Here is a 20930-nt window from a genome sequence, read left to right on the forward strand (position 1 = left end):
CCTTATGTCATATCACTGTATGTTATATTTAGATGTCAAACTGATGCATGGGCAATTGTTGTTGTATTATATATCTCATTGTTTGTTGAAACTTCAATAAAAAATATAAAATTAAAAAAAAATCTAGAAATACTTTTAATTTTTGAAGTTATCGCTAAAATAATTATTCTGAACGTTTACTGTCCCTTTAAAGTAATATGTGATTCAGACAGTGCATACAATTAAAAAAAAATCCACTTTATTTCTATTGTCAGCATTGCTTTGTTCCCCTGATATTCTTTGTTGAAGAGATACCTAGGTAGGTATCTGGAGAAATAGTGCTGCCATCTAGTGTTTCTGCAAATGGATACCATTCTTGCAAAACTGCTGCCATGTAGTGCTCCAGAAATGGGGCGACTCCTCAGCTTACTTCCCTGCTTTTCAACAAAAGATACCAAGAGAACCAAGAAAATTGACAATAGAAATAAATGAGAAAGTTGTCTAAAATCACATGCTGTATCTGGATCATGAAAGAAAAAATTAGGGTTTCATATCTCTTTAATGCTTTGGTGTTTTGGGAAAAGGTTTGCCTATTAGTTCACTATGGCTACGATTTCCAAGAAGTTAAATGCAAGTTTGGAGAGCATCATTTTTTGGTTTCTCGTCACTATAAAATGATTGATCACATTTGACAAAGTTTAACCGCATCAGTAAAGGCTGTTCTACACATTAGATTTGTGAAAATGTTTGTAAAAATCAACTTATCACACAAATTACTACAATAATGCTTTATCTTGTGAAAATAATGGAATCCAGTGAAATAATGTTAATCAATTATATGAAGATAATAAAATGCTTATAAACAGATTTGGCAAGTGGCATTACAGAAAAGTGTAATTAAGAATTAATCTAATATGTTAATCAGTATAATGGGTTTTACCTCAGCAGCCATTATGGCTTTCTATTGAGATAGATTGAGTCACACACAAGGCATGATTGTCTTACATTTGTGCGTGTGGGTAGTTTCTAGAATATTTATGATTAAACAACTAAAAATCTATGCGCTGGTGGTAGATAATACTTCACATAAAAATCAGATACCCCAAGTCATCTGAATAAATAGTTTTAGTTATGATTGTCTTATATGTGTGCGCCTGTGTGGAAACACTGGCTTAATATCGACCAAATGACAATGGTCTTAGTAGTATTTGTGTTTATATGTCTATGTTTATATAAAAAAATGTATAGAAAAAAACGTTTTTTAGTTTTTAAAGAATTTTCTTAGAAAAATATCATTAAGTTCTAATTAAAAAAAATATATAAAATAATAATAATAATAATAATAAAAAATATACAAAGATTATTGGTTAAAAATAATATTCTTTTATTAGAATCAATATAAAACAGTCAGTCAAAATTGCCTAATCTTAAAGTGGTTATGTGAGAAAGTTGGTACCAACCAAATGTTTTGAGGTGTAGCTAAAATTAGTATACGATATATGTGTGTAAAAACAGTGTATAAAATTAGCAAGTCCAGTATATACCTTGGTAGGTATTTAAAAATACTTTTTGTAAAAGATTTGGCTTTTCGCTCATAAAATGCACCATAGGTAGAAAATAGGGTATAATTAGTAGAAACACAGTTGTTAGAGATCGTTGTTGAAGACAACTGTTGACACCTGGTTCAACAATAGGTGTTTATTTTCAGCCTTTATGAAATAAGTCTTTTTGTGATATGACCAAAAGTTTTAGGCTAGGTGTTTAAGCCGTTTTCTGTATGTCACAGTAATTATATCAAAATAGTTTTTGAACACTTAGCTTGTCTTTTGCGGTATTATTAATCAACAGACTTTGAATAAGGTACCTTATTTGCAGTTCCAAGTCATATAAGAAGGTTCTTGCGTGTCCAAATGAGGTATAGATGAGAAACTTTCTTTGTCCTTTCAAAGTTTCTAGGAGCGCTTGTTGCAGCGTGTATGTCTCCTGTGAAAGTTGCCTCTGTCACTTCCGTGTCCGGTCTTGACACGCCCACCAAATGCGAGATTGACAGATAGGTAAAGAGCAGGGTTTCTCCAATGCGGTGAGAGTAGTCTGTATCCAAGGTGATCAGTTAGCAGTCTGTATCCAAAGCAACGCGTTTCAGCTCAAAATAGCCTTTCTCAAGCTTCTGTCAGACCTGCTTAGAATCTTATCTTTTATACCTTTGTTCCTGATTGAGTAATTTGTTTAATTGTTTTATTGAAGCATTGTCAAAGCCAATATCATTTCTGTGTGTGGTTTCCAATATGCTTAAAAGCCGCTATAGAGTATTAATGTATTCTTATTAGAAAAAAATAAAATAAATAAACAACTAAATAAATAATTTTAGTAAAAAACTGGAATAGTTCTCTTTTTTTCCTTTGTTGAAAAGATATTTTTTATATTTATATTGGTACTATACTGTGTGTGGTTTCAATATGTTTAAAAGCCACTTAAGATTAAATAAATAATTATAGTGAAAACTGGAATAGAATCGAATGGCTTAGTTCTCTTTTTTCTTTTGTTGAAAAAATATTTTTACATTTTTATATTTTTATTGGTACTCACCTTCTTATATGACTTGGAACTGAAAATAAGGTACCTTATTCAAAGTCTGTTGATTAATAATACCGCAAAAGACAAGCTAAGTGTTCAAAAACTATTTTGATATAATTACTGTGACATATAGAAAACGGCTTAAACACCTAGCCTAAAACTTTTGGTCATATCACAAAAAGACTTATTTCATAAAGGCTGAAAATAAACACCTATTGTTGAACCAGGTGTCAATAGTTGTCTTCAACAACGATCTCTAACAACTGTGTTTCTACTAATTATACCCTATTTTCTACCTATGGTGCATTTTATGAGCGAAAAGCCAAATCTTTTACAAAAAGTATTTTTAAATACCTACCAAGGTATATACTAGACTTGCTAATTTTATACACTGTTTTTACACACATATATCGTATACTAATTTTAGCTACACCTCAAAACATTTGGTTGGTACCAACTTTCTCACATAACCACTTTAAGATTAGGCAATTTTGACTGACTGTTTTATATTTGATTATAATAAAAGAATATTATTTTTAACCAATAATCTTTGTATATTTTTTTTATTATTATTATTATTATTATTTTATATATTTTTTTGTATTAATGATATTTTTCTAAGAAAATTCTTTAAAAACTAAAAAAGTTTTTTTCTATACATTTTTTATATAAACATAGACATATAAACACAAATACTACTAAGACCATTGTCATTTGGTAGATATTAAGCCAGTGTTTGCACACAGGCGCACACATATAAGACAATCATAACTAAAACTAGTTTCTAGAATATGTTCTGTTTATATTATACATAGTATAATGTGTTGTTTTTACCCTGCCTGTGTATGTGTGCATATTATATAACTGTATCCTTCTCTATGCAAAATTGTTGTTGCTTAGTGCTATCTTTTTCCATTCTTCTATATGACTATATATTTATCTGGAGGAACATACCTTATATGGTATAGGGTGGATTATCTTAATGAACAGTTAGGGCCTGATATTCGTAAACCTTGCCGGCATGGAGAGAAATCACACAAAATCTTTTGGATTTTCCTTGTATTTTAATGTAGAAGTCTCTGTTTCACATAAAGAACACTACATAGCAACCTAAACATTTCTCAAGATAACATTTGTATTTCTATTTTTTTTTTTAGGATCTCATTGTGCCGACGAGACTTCTGAGAATATCTCGCCTGAGCGGTGATGTTTTGAAAATTAGTCCTATAGTGAGACCATGACAAATCCAGCATAGTACTTTCTTTACCTTAGGACCCCTAAGCAGGGATAGGCACGAACCAAGGCTGTGGCGGACATTTTCTAAAGTAAAGACCTTAGTGAAGGACACCAACGTACACTTCAAATTAAAAACATCATCATTATATAGTGCTGAATGTTATTATACTGATGCAGATACCATTGATCCTATAACCAGCCCTCCTCTGGCTATAACCATGTGCCAGTGTCACTACTGTGTCTTTGTATAGTGCTGGGTGTTATTATACTGATGCAGATACCACTGATCCTATAACCAGCCCTCCTCTAGCTATACGCATGTGCCAGTGTCTCTACTGTGTCATTATATAGTGCTGGGTGTTATTATACTGATGCAGATACCATTGATCCTATAACCAGCCCTTGTCTGGCTATATGCATGTGCCAGTGTCACTACTGTGTCTTTGTATAGTGCTGGGTGCTATTATACTGATGCAGATACCACTGATCCTATAACCAGCACTCTTCTGGCTATACCCATGTGCCAGTGTCACTACTGTGTCATTATATAGCGCTTGGTGTTATTATACTGATGCAGATACCACTGATCCTATAACCAGCCCTCCTCTGGCTATACCCATGTGCCAGTGTCACTACTGTGTCTTTGTATAGAGCTGGGTGTTATTATACTGATGCAGATACCACTGACCCTATAACCAGCCCTTGTCTGGCTATACGCATGTGCCAGTGTCACTACTGTGTCATTATATAGTGCTCGGTGTTATTATACTGATGCAGATACCACTGACCCTATAAACAGCCCTTGTCTGGCTATACGCATGTGCTAGTGTCACTACTGTGTCTTTGTATAGAGCTGGGTGTTATTATACAGATGCAGATACATATGCAGTATTTCACTCAGGCTTTATTTATTCCATTACTTATTACCCAATATCGCTAGCAGTCTCTTGACAAGCCACTAACTTTATTCACACTACATATTCTCCCTTTCCTATTATTTAATCAGAAAGAAAAGATATACTAAGGTTTCTAATTAAATACTACTTATAATAAACTTCAGGTGCTGGTTAAAGTGCTTTACCTTAGCATATAAAGCTCCAGGGACACAGTGGCAGCTTGCTTCTTGAATCTTCCCTCTCTCTCAGTCTCACTCAGAGTAATTTTCCCAGTACTAAGCGGCATCACGTGGGAGTGGCCACAACCCTGCGAAATGTGGCGCCACGTGTGTCAAGGAGGAGTCAGGACCAGCATTCATCTGTCCTACTCCTCCCTCCCCGCAGCAAAATGGGCAGCAGACACGGCACGGGCCAGTCACGGACACCAGTGTCCGTGTACGGACACCTTGCCTATCCCTGACCCTAAGGAAGGGTGGACAAACAGTGAGGACACTGTTATGTGAGCCGACGAAGTGTAGGACTGTGTAGTGATCACTTAAGATATACAACGTCAAAGCTCCAGTCAGAAAGTCTAACTCCACACCAGTCACATTGATCAGAGCAACTAATTGATGCTAAAACTATATGAAGTTAGTGGACCTTAAATAAACCATTGTTAATAGTAGAGTACGGAACTAAATGAAGAACATCATTGGCTTAGAACACCCTGGCTTAGAGCTTAAAGCGATATCCGAGATTAATTTTACAGCGCTCCCCCATAAGTCTTTTATGTGAGGGACTACCAATGAGCAATAAAACATAACTGGTAACATGAGCTCCAAATAGAGGCACTATTGATTGTGTTCAAGTGATATTAATGCATAATAGCACTACTAATCTTTTCTCTCTACTTGTAATCTCAGCCAAAATGTGTTAAAGTGTTTTATATTGATTTTAATTCTGTGTTGCTGTGCACCATCTACCCTTTCCCATATTTGGATACTTCTTAAAACTGAATTATTATTGGTCTGTGTGGAAAAACAAGGTATGACTTGTGTGGGTATTTCACACAAAAAAAACAAAAAACATACATTTCAATTTTAAATAGAACCATTTTTTGATACATATTTGCCTTTTCTACTCTGCCAAAGGATATAGGTAACAAACGTTTACTTCAATTTGCCAAACTCTGCAACATGCTACCAGCAATTCATTTTGTAAACCAAAATACAGTTTTAATAGCTTATATAGTGATCATAGCCGTTATGTAGATATTTTGCAACACAGTGCTATTAGCTGATATATACATATGTATAATTAAAATGACATTATTGTCCCATTAATTTGAAACCCACATTATATAGCATATTCAGGGCTAGATTACAATCACAATATTACGCAATCACAATATTTGCGCCGGTATTACAAGTGAGGTGCAATGCAAATGCGACCTTGCATTTGCATTGCCCGGAAGCCTTGTACTCACAACGGTGCTCTTCCATAGGCTTCAATTTGATCAAACTGATATGCTTCAGGAAAGTTTTTCTCTTGTGAAAGGCACACATGTTGAGCAAAAAGAGGCTGCTTCTTGGGTGGTAATTAGCCATACAACAAGCTATTATGCTATTGTTCGTTTCCAGGTTGAGCGCTTCTCTCTTTTTATTTATTCAACGGGAGACTCGTTCTGATGTCGATAGACATGGCAAACCACCTAGCGCAGCACAGGGTGCAATTTGCACAGCGTTGGGCAGCAAAAAAATAAATATATATGTATATATAACTATATACATATATATTTATGTGTTTATATGTGTATATACACATATTAACACATAAATATATATGTATACAAGCATTTACATATGTATTTATAGTGAAAACACAGACCCCCATTGACCTCCATGTAAAGGCACTTTCATTGCACGCATATGTGCACAGGTATTACAAGTTAGGTGCAAGGAAGCATTGCGCTCACGTGAGCACGCTTCCATAGAATGAAACCTAGCACAGCAAAGGGGGTAAGTCGTGCAGCAATGGGCAGCAGATTTTAAATATATATGTAAATGAATATATACATATATGTGTTTATATGTGTATACGCAAATATTAACACATAAATATATATGTATATATTCATTTACATAAATATTTACAAGGAACACACAGTTCCCCATAGGCCTCTATTTATCTATTTATTTATCAAAGGTCTTGCAGACCTGATCCGACAGTGCGGATCAGGTCCGCAAGACCTCGCTAAATGCGGAGAGCAAAACGCTCTCCACATTTAACATTGCACCAGCAGCTCACAAGAGCTGCTGGTGCAACGCCGCCCCCTGCTGACTCGCGGCCAATTGGCCGCCAGCAGGGAGGTGTCAAACAACCCGATCGTACTCGATCGGGTTGAATTGCGGCGATGTCTGTCCGCCTGCAGGTTCGCCAGAAACACGGAGCTTGATAGATAGGCCCCATAGACTGCAATGTAAAGGCCCTTTTCAGTGCCTTTTTTTTCTAACACCCCACACCCGCTCAATTTAACCCCTAAAAACTGCTTTGTGAAGTTTTTTTAATTAAAAAGAAAAGGCAAGTATTTTTAAATTTACAAAACCTACACTAGAATAACATTTTGGGCAATTGGGGCACGTTTGGAAAATATTTTTTGGAGCGCTAATTACTACCGCAAGCATTTGTAATGGCTGGTTATTTATCTCTTGCCTAAATTGGCGCTCCACTTGTAATCTAGCTCATAGTAATTAGACTGAATGGTTATTACATTAATACCCACTGCATGAAAATAAAGGCTTTTTTTGAGGTTTTATCTATGAGTCAATTAGAAGATGCATTTGAACAATATTGACAAAGCAATTGTACAAAGTCCATTTAATTTAGCAAAAAAGCTTTAATTGATTAAAAATATTTATCCAGAAATTAGGTAAATAAGTGTACTTGAATCTCTTCCATGTTGTCACTTAACTTAACAAAATGCCATGAATTAGTAGATGTTGAAGCATTCACTAGGCTCTTATTCACATGTTTTGCTTCTCTTTAAAGGGATGTGGAGCGCAAAGATTTTTGCGCTCATTGGGTTGTGCTCATATTATGAGTGGAAAGTAAACTGTTTGCTTGTAACGGTAACCCGACAAGTGCAAAAATCTAAAGCTAGAATATTGCGTGTGCGTTCACATATTCCCCCATAGAAGTCAATGGAGAAAAAAATGGGAAAATAACACCCCATTCTCCCGCAAACACGTTCGCATATTATCATTTTCGCTAACCCGAACTGCATAGCAGAATATGTTCTATTTATTCATAAATATATATTTCTACATATATCTGATGGTATTTTGGTACAATATATATTTATAATTATATATACAGTGGGGCAAAAAAGTATTTAGTCAGCCACCAATTGTGCAAGTTCTCCCATTTAAGAAGATGAGAGAGGCCTGTAATTTTCATCATAGGTATACCTCAACTATGAGAGGCAAAATGTGCAAACAAATCCAGACAATCACATTGTCGGATTCGGAAATAATTTATTTGCATATTATGGTGGAAAATAAGTATTTGGTCACCTACAAACAAGCAAGATTTCTGGCTCTCACAGACCTGTATCTTCTTCTTTAAGAGGCTCCTCTGTCCTCCACTCATTGCCTGTATTAATGGCAGAGAACAGAAAGAGGCGCCTTATGGGACAGTATCGTGGTGTCGCTAAAAAGCAGGTAGGAGCAGACAGCACACACAAATGGAAAAATTCTCACAAGTGAGATGGCATAAACGTATGCCAAACTAAACAGGACGGAACCTTAGTCGCCCGCCAGACGGTCCAATAGGAGGAAGGCTCTAGCGCTCCAGTGGTCCAATCCGCTACGGCGGACAAACACCGACGTCAGAGGCCCACAGCGTCTGTGGGAGGATCAATGGCTCAGAGTCCTTAGTGTAAGTGGCAAGATACTGCTCCACACATAGGATCAGATAGTAGACGATGAGAGCGGGGGTATCGTAAAAGAAATTTTTATTGATAAAATTGAATTTAAAACTGTTTAAAATACAAAGATACAGCAACGCGTTTCTCAACCTTCTGGTCGTTTCATCAGGCTGATATTCACTTTGAAAACCCCGCTCTACTTAACATAATGATCATCCAATCACAGCCCGATCTATTGTCCACACCCATCATCGAACCAATCATAAATTGTGATTGGTATCTATGGTGACAGTCGCACCTGTTCTGTAATCAGAGATGAAGAGTGTAAAGACGATAATGCCGACTGTGATCAGTATACATACATAACCAAAAAATGACTGCAATGTCGGAATGTAATAAATTCGTATATAATTCTAATAAAAATATCGAGAGATACTGGAAATTAGCAGTTGTTACTATTGTAAAAAAAGAGGTGTTTGGATGAAAGAATGTGACAGAATTGTGTCTGTGTTTCTCCTGTGTAATAGTTGCGATGTGTGATAGTTGCAATAACGAAAGGAAGTTTAAAATATCATATAAACCACCATAACATACAGATGCAGTATTATTGTACCATCTGTAAGCTAATGCAATAAAAACTTAATTGTAGGGCATGAGTAAATTAATATTCATAAACCTGTTGGTGATAAAACCACATATTTAAAGGGACCATGTTTTCTGATGAATAGTAATGTAATAACATATTTAAAGGGACCATGTGTTCTAATTGATGGATATAATAATTTATTATTCATATGGGTTGAAGGTGTAATGTATATTGACAAATAAATTTGATAGATAGGTATCTATAGGTATATTATTATGATAGCCTCCACATATTTGAATGGCCTATATGTTCTAGCAGATAAATATCAATGTATGGTCATAAATGATTTTGTCTCTAAATCTGAATATAATTAACTTGTAAAGTGTTCTTAATAATCAAACCAGTTATATCTAGTTGGTCCGAGACCATAGACGTCTACTCCAATGAGGATAATTGGTTGGTAATAAATAACCTACAACAAAATCAGGCAGAGGGACTAGAGAAATGGACCTTTATGAGAAGGCTGCCAAATCGACACATAAATTGAGACCATCAGGGTACATGCTTTTCAGCAGATGGATCCAATAAGTCTCCCTCTGTCTGAGCCTAAAAAACCGGTTATAAAGATGAGATTTAGGAATGAATTCTATGGGATTGACAGAATAACAATTAAGATCTCCCCTATGTACATCGTTACAGTGTCTTGATACACTATGAAGTCTGTAGTTATTCTTCATATTTCGATGGTGTTCGGATCATCTGGTGCTAAGGTATCTACAGGTACGCCCTACGTATTGTACCCCACAGACACATGTAAGTAGATAAACTACATAAGAGGAAGCACAAGAAGCACGGCCAATGATGGTATAGGATTTGTGAGTGATACTAGACCTAAAGGTTTTTTGCCGATCACCAATGAAAATACACATCTTACAACGGGCTCGTCTGCACTTATAAGACCCATGTTGTAAATTGTTCCTATTATTTCCCGGGGAAGGTTGTCTATGTTTGACAATCTTGCTCGGAGCCAACATTGTTTTGAGGGTTGGTGCCCTTCTATAGACTATTCTGGGTTTGTCGTCCAAAGTTCTTTTCAAAATAGGGTCTTTAAGTAATATTTGCCAATGACGTGTGACAATCTCTCTAATTAAATTATGATTAGAGTTGAATTGGGTAATGAACAACGGATCTTTATGAAAGGTACTGTTATTTATTGGTTCTAATCGTGCATTGGACTCAGTAAAATACAATTCTCTATTGTCATTTTTGGCTCTCAAGAAGCCATTTTCGATGATAGAATTAGGGTAATGTTTCTCCCTAAAGCGTTCTGCAGTGCTATAAACAAAGGGGGAGTACAACAAAACAATTATAGGGATACAATGGGCAGAGGGCTTTGCCAAGAGTTGTACTGTTGTAGTCAGCTCTTAAGAAGGCTATCTACAAACAGCTGGACTCTTAGGCTTACATGCTAAGGGGGTTCAGGGGATAGCAATGGAGGAATGGAACTGGTATAAAGTAAGGTTAGCATAGGTTGTATGCATCCCTGAATAGTAGAGTCTTTAGGGAGCGCCTGAAGCTTTCAAAACTAGGGGAGAGTCTTGTGGGGCGAGGCAGAGAGTTCCATAAGATGGGAGCCAGTCTGGAGAAGTCCTGTAAACGGGAGTGCGATGAGGTAACCAGAGAGGAGGACAGTAGGAGGTCATGAGCAGAGTGAAGGGGACCGGAGGGAGAGTATCTGAAGAAAAGGTCTGAGATATAGGGGGGGGGGCAGTGCAGTTGAGGGCTTTGTATGTCAGAGTGAGAATTTTGTGTTTGATCCTAGAGGCAAGAGGAAGCCAGTGAAGGGATTGGCAGAGAGGAGCAGCAGATGAAGAGCGATGTGTAAGGAAGATGAGTCTGGCAGAGACATTCATTATGGAGTGTAAAGTAGCTAGGCGGCAGGTGGGGAGACCAGAGAGGACAGAGTTGCAGTAATCAAGGTGGGAAAGAATGAGAGAGTGGATTAAAATCTTAGTTGTGTCTTGTGTAAGGAAGTGTCTAATTTTAGAGATATTTTTAAGGTGGAAGCGGCAGGCTTTAGCCAAGGACTGAATGTGAGGAGTGAAAGAAAGATCTGAGTCAAATGTGACCCGAGACATTGGGCATGCGGGGTAGGGGTAATGATGGAGTTGTCAATAGTTATAGAGAGATTGGGGTGGAGATTTTTGAAGAAGGGGAGAAAATGAGGAGCTCAGTTTTGGAGAGATTTAGCTTGAGGTAGTGAGAGGACATCCAGGAAGAGATGTGAGAAAGACAGTTAGTGACACGGGTTAGCAAGGAAGGAGATAGGTCTGTTGCAGAGAAGTAGATTTGGGTGTCATCGGCATACAAATGATATTGGAAACTGCGGGACTTTATTAGGGAACCTAGTGATGACATGTAGATTTAGAAGAGAAGGGGACCGAGGGCAGAGCCTTGCGGTACTCTGACAGAAAGTGGTGACAGGGCAGAGGAGGCCCCAGAGAAGGCTACACTAAAGGTACGGTTTGACAGGTAGGAAGAGAGCCACGAAAGGGCTGTGTCACAGATGCCGAAGGATTGGAAGGTTTGGAGCAAAAGAGGGTGGCCAACAATGTCAAAGGCTACAGACAGATCAAGGAGGATTAGCAGAGAGAAGTGGCCTTTTGATTTTGCTGTAAGTAGGTCGTTGGTAACTTTAACAATAGCTGTCTCTGTAGAGTCAAAAGAACAAATGTGTGATGTATAGTCACTAGAGGGCGCTAAAGTACAACTTAAAAAATGTATCTTTGATGCCTGAGGAAACGGCCAAGTGAGCTGAGAAACGCGTTGCAAATATTATTGTTACACATTGTCCACCTACTTGTATTGTAAGGATTCTGGTTTTACTAATGATTAAAGATTTGTTTTTATCATTGTCTGCCATTCCTTGACAAGTGAGGTTCTCATTACCAAGCCGCTGCTAATTGAAGTTCTGTTATCCTGAAATGCTGTGAGGAGCCAGTGGGTTTGTCTTTATCCACACCTGCAAGGAGAGAGCATACCGGAGGGAGCAAGCTGGTTTGCTCTGATAACTAGTCTATTTCCACAAGCACACTGGTGTGCTCTGCGAAAGTGTGAGTACCCTGGGAATAGAATACTGCTGTGTGGGGTTTATTGAGGCTGTGGATACACACAATGGTCGCTCTTGTTTGTGTTTAAACCTGCACAGATTGGATTCTATCCGTGAGAAGAAGGAATTTGATCTGCCATTAGGGAGAGTCCACTGCTGACGGCTAAGAAAATTCTGAACTTTTTCAAATCAAAAGACTGTACAATGTATAGTGGACTTTTATATTGGGATATTCGTTTTAATGAGGTGCCATTATCCATTTGAATCAACTAATTTTTATTTGTTTTTTAAAAACAATTTATATATCTGGTGATCATTTATAGTTATACTAGCGCCCTCTGGTGTTTTTTATTGCACTGTTTTTAAAAATCTGTCTCTGTAGAGTGATGGGGACGATATCCAGATTGCAGTGGGTCAAGAAGGGAGTTTAACGTAAGGAAATGGGATAGGCGTGCATATACTAGTTTTTCAAGAAGCTTTGAGGCAAGAGAGAGGAGGGAAATAGGGCGGTAGTTGGATGTAGTCTGTAAATACATATATACACATACATATACATACATACTATATATTTACATCTTTAGATATGTGTATGTAAGTATCTCAATATTAAAAATCTTAGTTTAACCTTTATAACACTGCTCATGGAAAGTGATTTCAAATGTGACAAGATTTTAAATTGTCTTTTTATTGGTTTTTAACAAAACAAATCCAGGCAAATATTATTCAAAAGTACAATCTGTTCAACAATATAACAAAAGAAATCCAATACAGAACATAAATAAATACATACCAAATCAAGAAAAAACATCACGGTTGCTGAAATCTTATTGCCCTATATATGAATCTTCTGCATAAATCTTGTAACTATTAATCAATAACTTTCATTAATCCAAATTCTTGCAGAAGTACAATCTAGTCAAAAGTTTAAAAAAGGGATCAAATGCATAACATAAGTAGATATGTGTTACATCAACTTAAACATTACAGATACTGAAATCTTAATACCTTTTATATGAAACATATAATGATGTATGAGCCTGAAATCTGGTAATCAATACCTTGCATTGACAAAATTTCTTACTAACATTATTCTAATTATTCCATTGGTCATAATGCTCTTTTCTTATCAAATGAATCAGAATCATGTTATCTCATATTAACTTACATAATTCTCTCTTTGCCTCTGCGTTACAAATCATGTGGCAAGGGTAGGGGAGAAAAATAATAATAAAAAAATATATATATTAATCTCCATCCCCACAACTCCTGTGCCCCCTTCTCCGGTTTATAGTCAGGACCTTCTTAAATTCTGGCCCAGCTTTGAGGGAATTGACCTGCCATTACATTAGTTAGAACGTATTCAGTATTCCTAAGTAGAGATATCAGTTGGGTCTGGAAATTCTAGGGTAGCGAAATAATTAAAATTTTCCATTCTTCCAAATTTTCTAATGTGACATTTGCTAAGTGTACTCTTCTGTCATCCATTCCTTGAGATATTCTGGGTCTGTCATATTCACAGACTCATCTGTCTGTTCTATTATGTTTGGACTGACCCTCCCTGCCTTTGTCTAGTTTAAACGATTCTCTAAGCGAGCTACCATCCTCTCCCCAAAGCACCTGCACCCATGTCATTCATTTTTTTCTAACATCTGAGCCCTTATAACTTTTTTGTGCATTTTTAAAAATAATTTTTATTAGATAATGTTATTATGTGTGTAACTTTACTTTGTAATGTATTTTGATGTGTTTTGTGCAGCTTTTTAGTTTTGCAAAACAGTTAATCAGAATTCTGAAGTCGCCGTAATCATTCTAGCGTGAATCGTGATTGCACTCATGCGATCGTCTTTACTTTCAACTTGTAATACGAGCGGTAAACCTTTGCAATATACCCCATATTGCTTAGGCACAAACGTTTGCACTCCACTTGTAATGTAGCCCATAATGATGTATTCAAAGCATAGATTTGCCATAGACACATTTGTATTTTTAAAAGTGATATTTGTTGTTTGAGTATTAAAATGTAGTTGTAATGGTTTAGTTTCCATAGAGTACTTTAGTTTCTACAAACCAATGGGTGCCGCCATGTTTTCTCTTTATCTTTGTTTGTGCAATCAAGGCTGAGTGGAACCCTTTTAGTTAATCCTATGTGCTAAAGAGCCTTGTTTAGACAGTATATATCCAGTTTTATATCTTCCCATAATTGTTCTCAGCAGGAAGATAGATAAGGTGAAACTTAAGTTAAAACATGGCGGCTCCTATTACTTTATACAAACTGTGGAATTTAGAAAACTGACAATATTCAAAGTTAAATAACAGGAAAATGAGGCAAAATAAATAATGAAAGTACATTACATAAATTTGTCTTTTTAAACTATGCATAATGAAATATTTATATTATAATTTCATACTTTTAAATATCCCTTTAAACATTAAAAAAACATTTGTGACATGCCACTTTATTTTTATTAAACATTTTTGTATAAAAATTGGTCACAACTACCTTAAAAGTACATGAAATTCAAAATTAAACTTCCATGGTTTAGATAGAACATGCAATTTTAAGAAACTTTTGAATTTACTCCCACTATCAAATTTATCTCTTTGTATCTTTTGTTGAAAAGCATATCTAGATAAGTACGCTAAAATGTAATCTGTCGGACGGCGCTAACTTCCAGGACCAAAGCTCCTATAACAGTTGGGTTTCTAGATACCCAAGAATGAGGACAGAATAGATTGGATGTGTTAGGAGCGCCTAAAAAGGCCAGGTCTAAGTTGGGAGTATAAGTTAAAAATACTTGGAAAACACAATTAGAAAATCCTAAAATTCACAATTTAACAAATTTAATATCACATATAATAACAGGTGATCACAGATTAAAACAATCTGACAGTGGCAATGATAAGATGATACGATAACAACAAAAATAATGATAAAAAAATGCAAAAGTATGAGGATATAAAAGAATAAAAGCAATTGAACAATACACGTGTATTAACTCCTGTGGGTCAGGGCATATATACAGGATGAAGGGTAATAAGTGCGATGTCTAGTGTTTGTTCAAAGGTGTTGTAAATGTAATAAACAGTTAAAAATATATAAAGATATGAACATAAACCAAAAATCATATATATATTAGAAGTCCTGTGAAAAATTAAATATGGGTTATAAGTCCAGTGAAAAAAATATATATATTGTAAAACCAGTGAAAAAATATATATAGTAAAACCAGTGAAGAAATATATACGTTAAAAGTCCAGTGGAAATGATATATAAAAAAGGGTAAGTTAATCAGAAAATCCTTGTAATCCAAATACAAATCCAAAAAATATATAAGTTGATCCAAATAAGTGATGCTAATAAGAAGGAAGTGATCCAATAGTGAAAAAATCCAATATTAAAAACAAAAAACAAAAACAAAAATGTGGTACAATCAGAAAGTCAATCAACTGTGATCGCTGGGTAAAAAATATATGCAAATGAACTTCATATGATACAAAAAATCCAATCCTTGTGAAAAAAGAAGAATCCAATCCCTGTGAAAAAAAGAAAAAATACAACATAGAGCAGTATTGTTTAAAATAAACTTACAGTTTTAGGAATAAAGCTCACCATATATGCCAACGCGTTTCGGCCCACCAATAGGGCCTTTTTCAAGACTGATTCTAATTGTGTTTTCCAAGTATTTTTAACTTATACTCCCAACTTAGACCTGTCCTTTTTAGGCGCTCCTAACACATCCAGTCTATTCTGTCTAGCATATCTAGATAAGCTCAGGAGCAACAATACACTACTGGGAAATAGCTGGTGATTAATGGCTACACACATATGCCTCTTGTCATTGGCCCATCAGATGTGTTCAGCTAGCTCCCAGTAGAGCATTGCTGCTCAGGAGCTGCCTTTAATTATGTATTTAAAGACATAGTTATATGCAAACAATAGTGCAATAATAAAATGCTGTTGTTACACATTGGCACATTTTCTTTTTGTACTTTTATGTCTCTTTAAACATTTTCTCAATTTTACTGCAAATGAAAGTAAACTAAAGTATATTGCGCTGTTTCATTAATTAATACATTTATATAGAATTAAATGTTATTTTGAATGCCCCTTTAATTGTCTTCTCTATACACAGTGAGCAGTAAACTCACAAAGATCCAGTTTATGTTTAGTGTTCTTAGCCACAGAATGACTAAAACAATGTCTGACCTGCAGCTTAAAAATGTAGTAATATCACATTTTATGTTTTTAGTCTGATAGGTCCTCATTTTACTTACTGTTGAAAGAATAAATTATAGGGAAGTGGATTTTTATTTAGGTAAAGTAGGCAGGTTCCTAGGGAAGCTTTCACTTAGAGAGGTCAATTTATTAATGTGTGAGCGGACATGATACAATGTAGCGCATCATATCCGCCGCACATCGATAAAGGCCGACAGCATACGCTGTCAGCATTTATCATTGCGCCAGCAGTTCTTGTGAACTGCTGGTGCAATGCCGCCCCCTGCAGACTGGCCGCTAGCAGGGGGTGTCAATCAACCCGATCGTATTCGTTCGGGTTGATTTCTGTCCGCCGCCATAGAGCAGGCGGACAAGTTATGGAGCAGCGGTCTTTAGTACGGAGCTTGATAAATTGACCCCAGAGGGTAATTAGACTTAATTGCCTACTTGTGATACGTCATACTTCCCAACTGTCCTGCAGCCTGTTTGTCAAAGCTTGGGCATTATAGCTTTCTGCCCACAGCCTGGTCTATAGCATGCCCAGACATCCACACCTCCTAACCAGACACACCCTGTGTCTTCCTGATACCCCTCCAACCCCACCTAGTACAACCCATGGATCACCTGTGACCCCGCTGTGCACAAACACACGAAACCCAAAGCATATTGTGCATATTTTACATTCCAATGTTCTTCACATAGAATTTTTTTTTATTTTTGTTTTGAAATATATATTTCTGTATAGATCTGAAATTGTTAAGGTAAAATATATATCAATGTCTATATATATATATATATATATATATATAGGTATATATATATATATATATATATATATATATATATATATATAATATATATATATATATACATATATAGTACAAAAATTAAAGAATATTAGGTGGTTTAAAATAAAATCACCTATTAAAGACTGGGAATTCAGCACTCTTTTGAAAAAAGAAAAGGCAACACATCTTGGATTTGAAACAAAGTTACGTTTATTCTCGCACCGTGTCGAGCTCAGGCTCGTTAGATTGACACCATCCAGATACACTGGGTAAAGTGAATATCGTGGTTTTAAATGCTAAAATATTTTAAGTACAAATGCTTAACCAACTCAAAGCATTTTTACATATGCTTGAAAGATATGTTACTAGGACCGGTCCATGTGAAGTGACAAGCAGTTTAAAAAAATTAATTACTTCCTAAAGTACACAGAGCTGTGGTAAATCCACAGACATGCTACAACTGAATAGGCACATAACGTGAACCTCAAATTGAGTTCTCAGACCTATTAAGGTTTTAGTGAAACTGATGTCAATGAATGAGGCTCACTTATACATGTGCATAGTCACTTGTCAACTCTTAGACAACAGCACATAAGAACTTAAAGGGAAATGAAACCCAAAATTTTTCTTTCATGATTCAGATAGAGAATACAATTTTAAACAACTTTTCAATTTAGTACTATTATTTAATTTGCTTCCTTCTCTTGTTATCATTCGCTGAAAGGTTTATCTAGGCAAGTTCATGAGCAGCAGAGAACCTAGGTTCTAGCTGTTGATTGGTGGCTGCATATATATATTGAATGTGATTGGCTCACCCATGTGTTCAGTTAGAAACTAGTAGTGCATTGCTGCTCCTTCAACAAATGATACCAAGAGAATGAAACAGATTACATAATAGAAGTAAATTATAAAGTTGTTTAAAATTGTATTCTCTATCTGAATCATAAAAGAAAAAAATTGGGTTTCATGTCCCTTTAAAGAAAATTGTATATAAGTTATATTACTGAGCGTAGCATAAACATTTGGGAAAATGTCATACAAAAAAAAAACATTCACAGTTACACTGTTAAGTAAATAGCATAGGCTGTTTGTAAAATGGGGTAATACCCTTAGGGCCCAGCAGAACTTAGTAGGGAGTTCGATGTATTAAAAGTCTATTGTGGACTAATAAAATAGTAATAAATCTTCCAACCGTTATTTACTTTTCCCAAAGTTGTTAATGCAGTTATAGAAGTGCGTCCTATTCAAAGTAAATAGAGCCACCAAACAAGGGTTTAAACAGTCTGCCACAGGTATTAGTAGAAGTTGAGATGATATGCAGCAAAGCACTTAAAGCAAGTATGTTAATACTGCAGCAGGACAACGATTGAAGCCAAAGAGACAAAGATACAGGAGGATATCCTTATCTGTTACCATACCCCTCTGTCAACTGCACCTGTCTTGTGTAGAAAGCAGCATGAAAAGCAGCAGTCATGGATAGCGATAATGGTGCGCATTAGATATAACAGAACAACAAACAGCAATGCAGGAGGATACCTTGTTTGTAGAATTGTACCCCTCTGTCAACTGCACCTGTACGTGATGTATTTAACAACATTACCAGACTTCAATATTTCATCTGTGAGCTTCTTTGCAAATATGGCATAAGATCCGCTATACAGACCGGACATCAGTATCCTCCAGATATCCCGCGTCTGTGTTCATCTTGTTGGAGCTCTTATAGATGTAACGGCACGTTCAAACTTCTCTGCCATGCAAACAAACCCTGAGGAAACCCCGTCTTTCTAGTGATGAGGGGGTGAAACGCACATCGGCAATTGGCTGACCACTCCACGTGATCTGACATGCTGGTTTGTTTGTTTGTTTGCATGGCAGAGAAGTTTGAGCGTGCCGTTACATCTATAAGAGATCCAACAAGGTGAACCCAGATGCGGGATATCTGGAGGACACTGCCATATTTCTAAAGCAACTCACAGATGAAATATTGAAGTCTGGTAATGTTGTTAAATATATAACGTACAGGTGCAGTTGACATTATGTGCTGTTGTCTAAGAGTTGACAAGTGACTATGCACATGTATAAGTGAGCCTCATTCATTGACATCGGTTTCACTAAAACCTTAATAGGTCTGAGAACTCAATTTGAGGTTCACGTTATGTGCCTATTCAGTTGTAGCATGTCTGTGGATTTACCACAGCTCTGTGTACTTTAGGAAGTAATTAATCTTTGTAAACTGCTTGTCACTTCACATGGACCGGTCCTAGTAACATTTCTTTCAAGCATATATAAAAATGCTTTGAGTTGGTTATGCATTTGTACTTAAAATATTTTAGCATTTAAAACCACAATATTCACTTTACCCAGTGTATCTGGATGTTGTCAATCTAACGAGCCCGAGCTTGACACGGTGTGAGAATAAACGTAACTTTGTTTCAAATCCAAGATGTGGACACTTCATACTCGTATTTACAAGTAGGTATTTAATTTTGAATACCAAGTAAATTAATGTAACACTATTAGCAGGTTTTCCATCCACATTTTTTTCAAATTTATATATATATATATATATATATATATATATATATATATATATATAGGAACATCTATTTAATATATAAATACAAATGTGAAGAACATTGGAGAGTAAAATATTAGTAACTAATTAGTAAATATGAACAACATTGGAGAGTAAATTATTAGTAACTCCTGACGGGTATAGTGCTGTGAGTTCAATATGGTGTCAGGTTAGCCCGTGAGCAATAGGTGGAAGTTTTTTTTCTTCTGCACTCTCCTTTGAAGTCAAAGGGGAGAATAAGTTAGTGCAGTCGCGATATCCAAAGTTCTTTAGTTAACGCACATCGGGTTTTGCTTGCATGGAAAAAAAAAATATTTCAACTTGTAATATGCACGTTAAACTGTGCACGCAAAGGTGCCCATTTATCAAGCTCTGGATGGAGATTGAGGGCTCGTGTTTCTGGCGAGCCTGCAGGCTCGCCAGAAACACCAGTTATGAAGCAGTAGTCTAAAGACTGCTGCTCCATCAGAGCAGGCGGAAAGACATCACCGCAATTTAACCCGATCGAGTACAATCGGGTTGATTGACACCTCCATGCTGGCGGCCGATTGGTCACGAATCTGCAGGGGGTGGCATTGCACCAGCAGCTCTCCGCATTCAGCGAGGTCTGACCTGTCAGATCAGGTCCAACAGACCACTGTTAAATAGGCCCCAAAATCTTTGCTTCAGGCTGTGTTATCGCTTGAGCGAAAGAGCTAAGTAGCGCATCACATGTTTTCTGGCCCTGATTGTGCATGTATAATATTCACACAATCCCCCAGCTTCTATAGTTGTATATTGATGTCCTAGTTTCACTATTGCATTGTAACAAAAGTGGTTAAGTTTCTGTTGTGACATGAAATTTTTTCTAATAGTATTTTTAAAAAACGGGCACTAATTGATGAAAGTTTACATTCACTTTAAGGGGTAAATTACTTTAGATGTGAATTTTTTAAATGTTTGCCGTACTAGATCTGCTCAACTTGTGCTGTTATTATGAAGTGTAAGTGTCAGACAACTAGATTACAAGTTTTACGTTCGTGGGGTTTTTTTGTTTTTTTTATATATATAACTTTTTTATTGAGGGT

The sequence above is a fragment of the Bombina bombina genome, chromosome 1 (genome assembly GCF_027579735.1).
Source record: "Bombina bombina isolate aBomBom1 chromosome 1, aBomBom1.pri, whole genome shotgun sequence".
Lineage (NCBI taxonomy): Eukaryota > Metazoa > Chordata > Amphibia > Anura > Bombinatoridae > Bombina > Bombina bombina.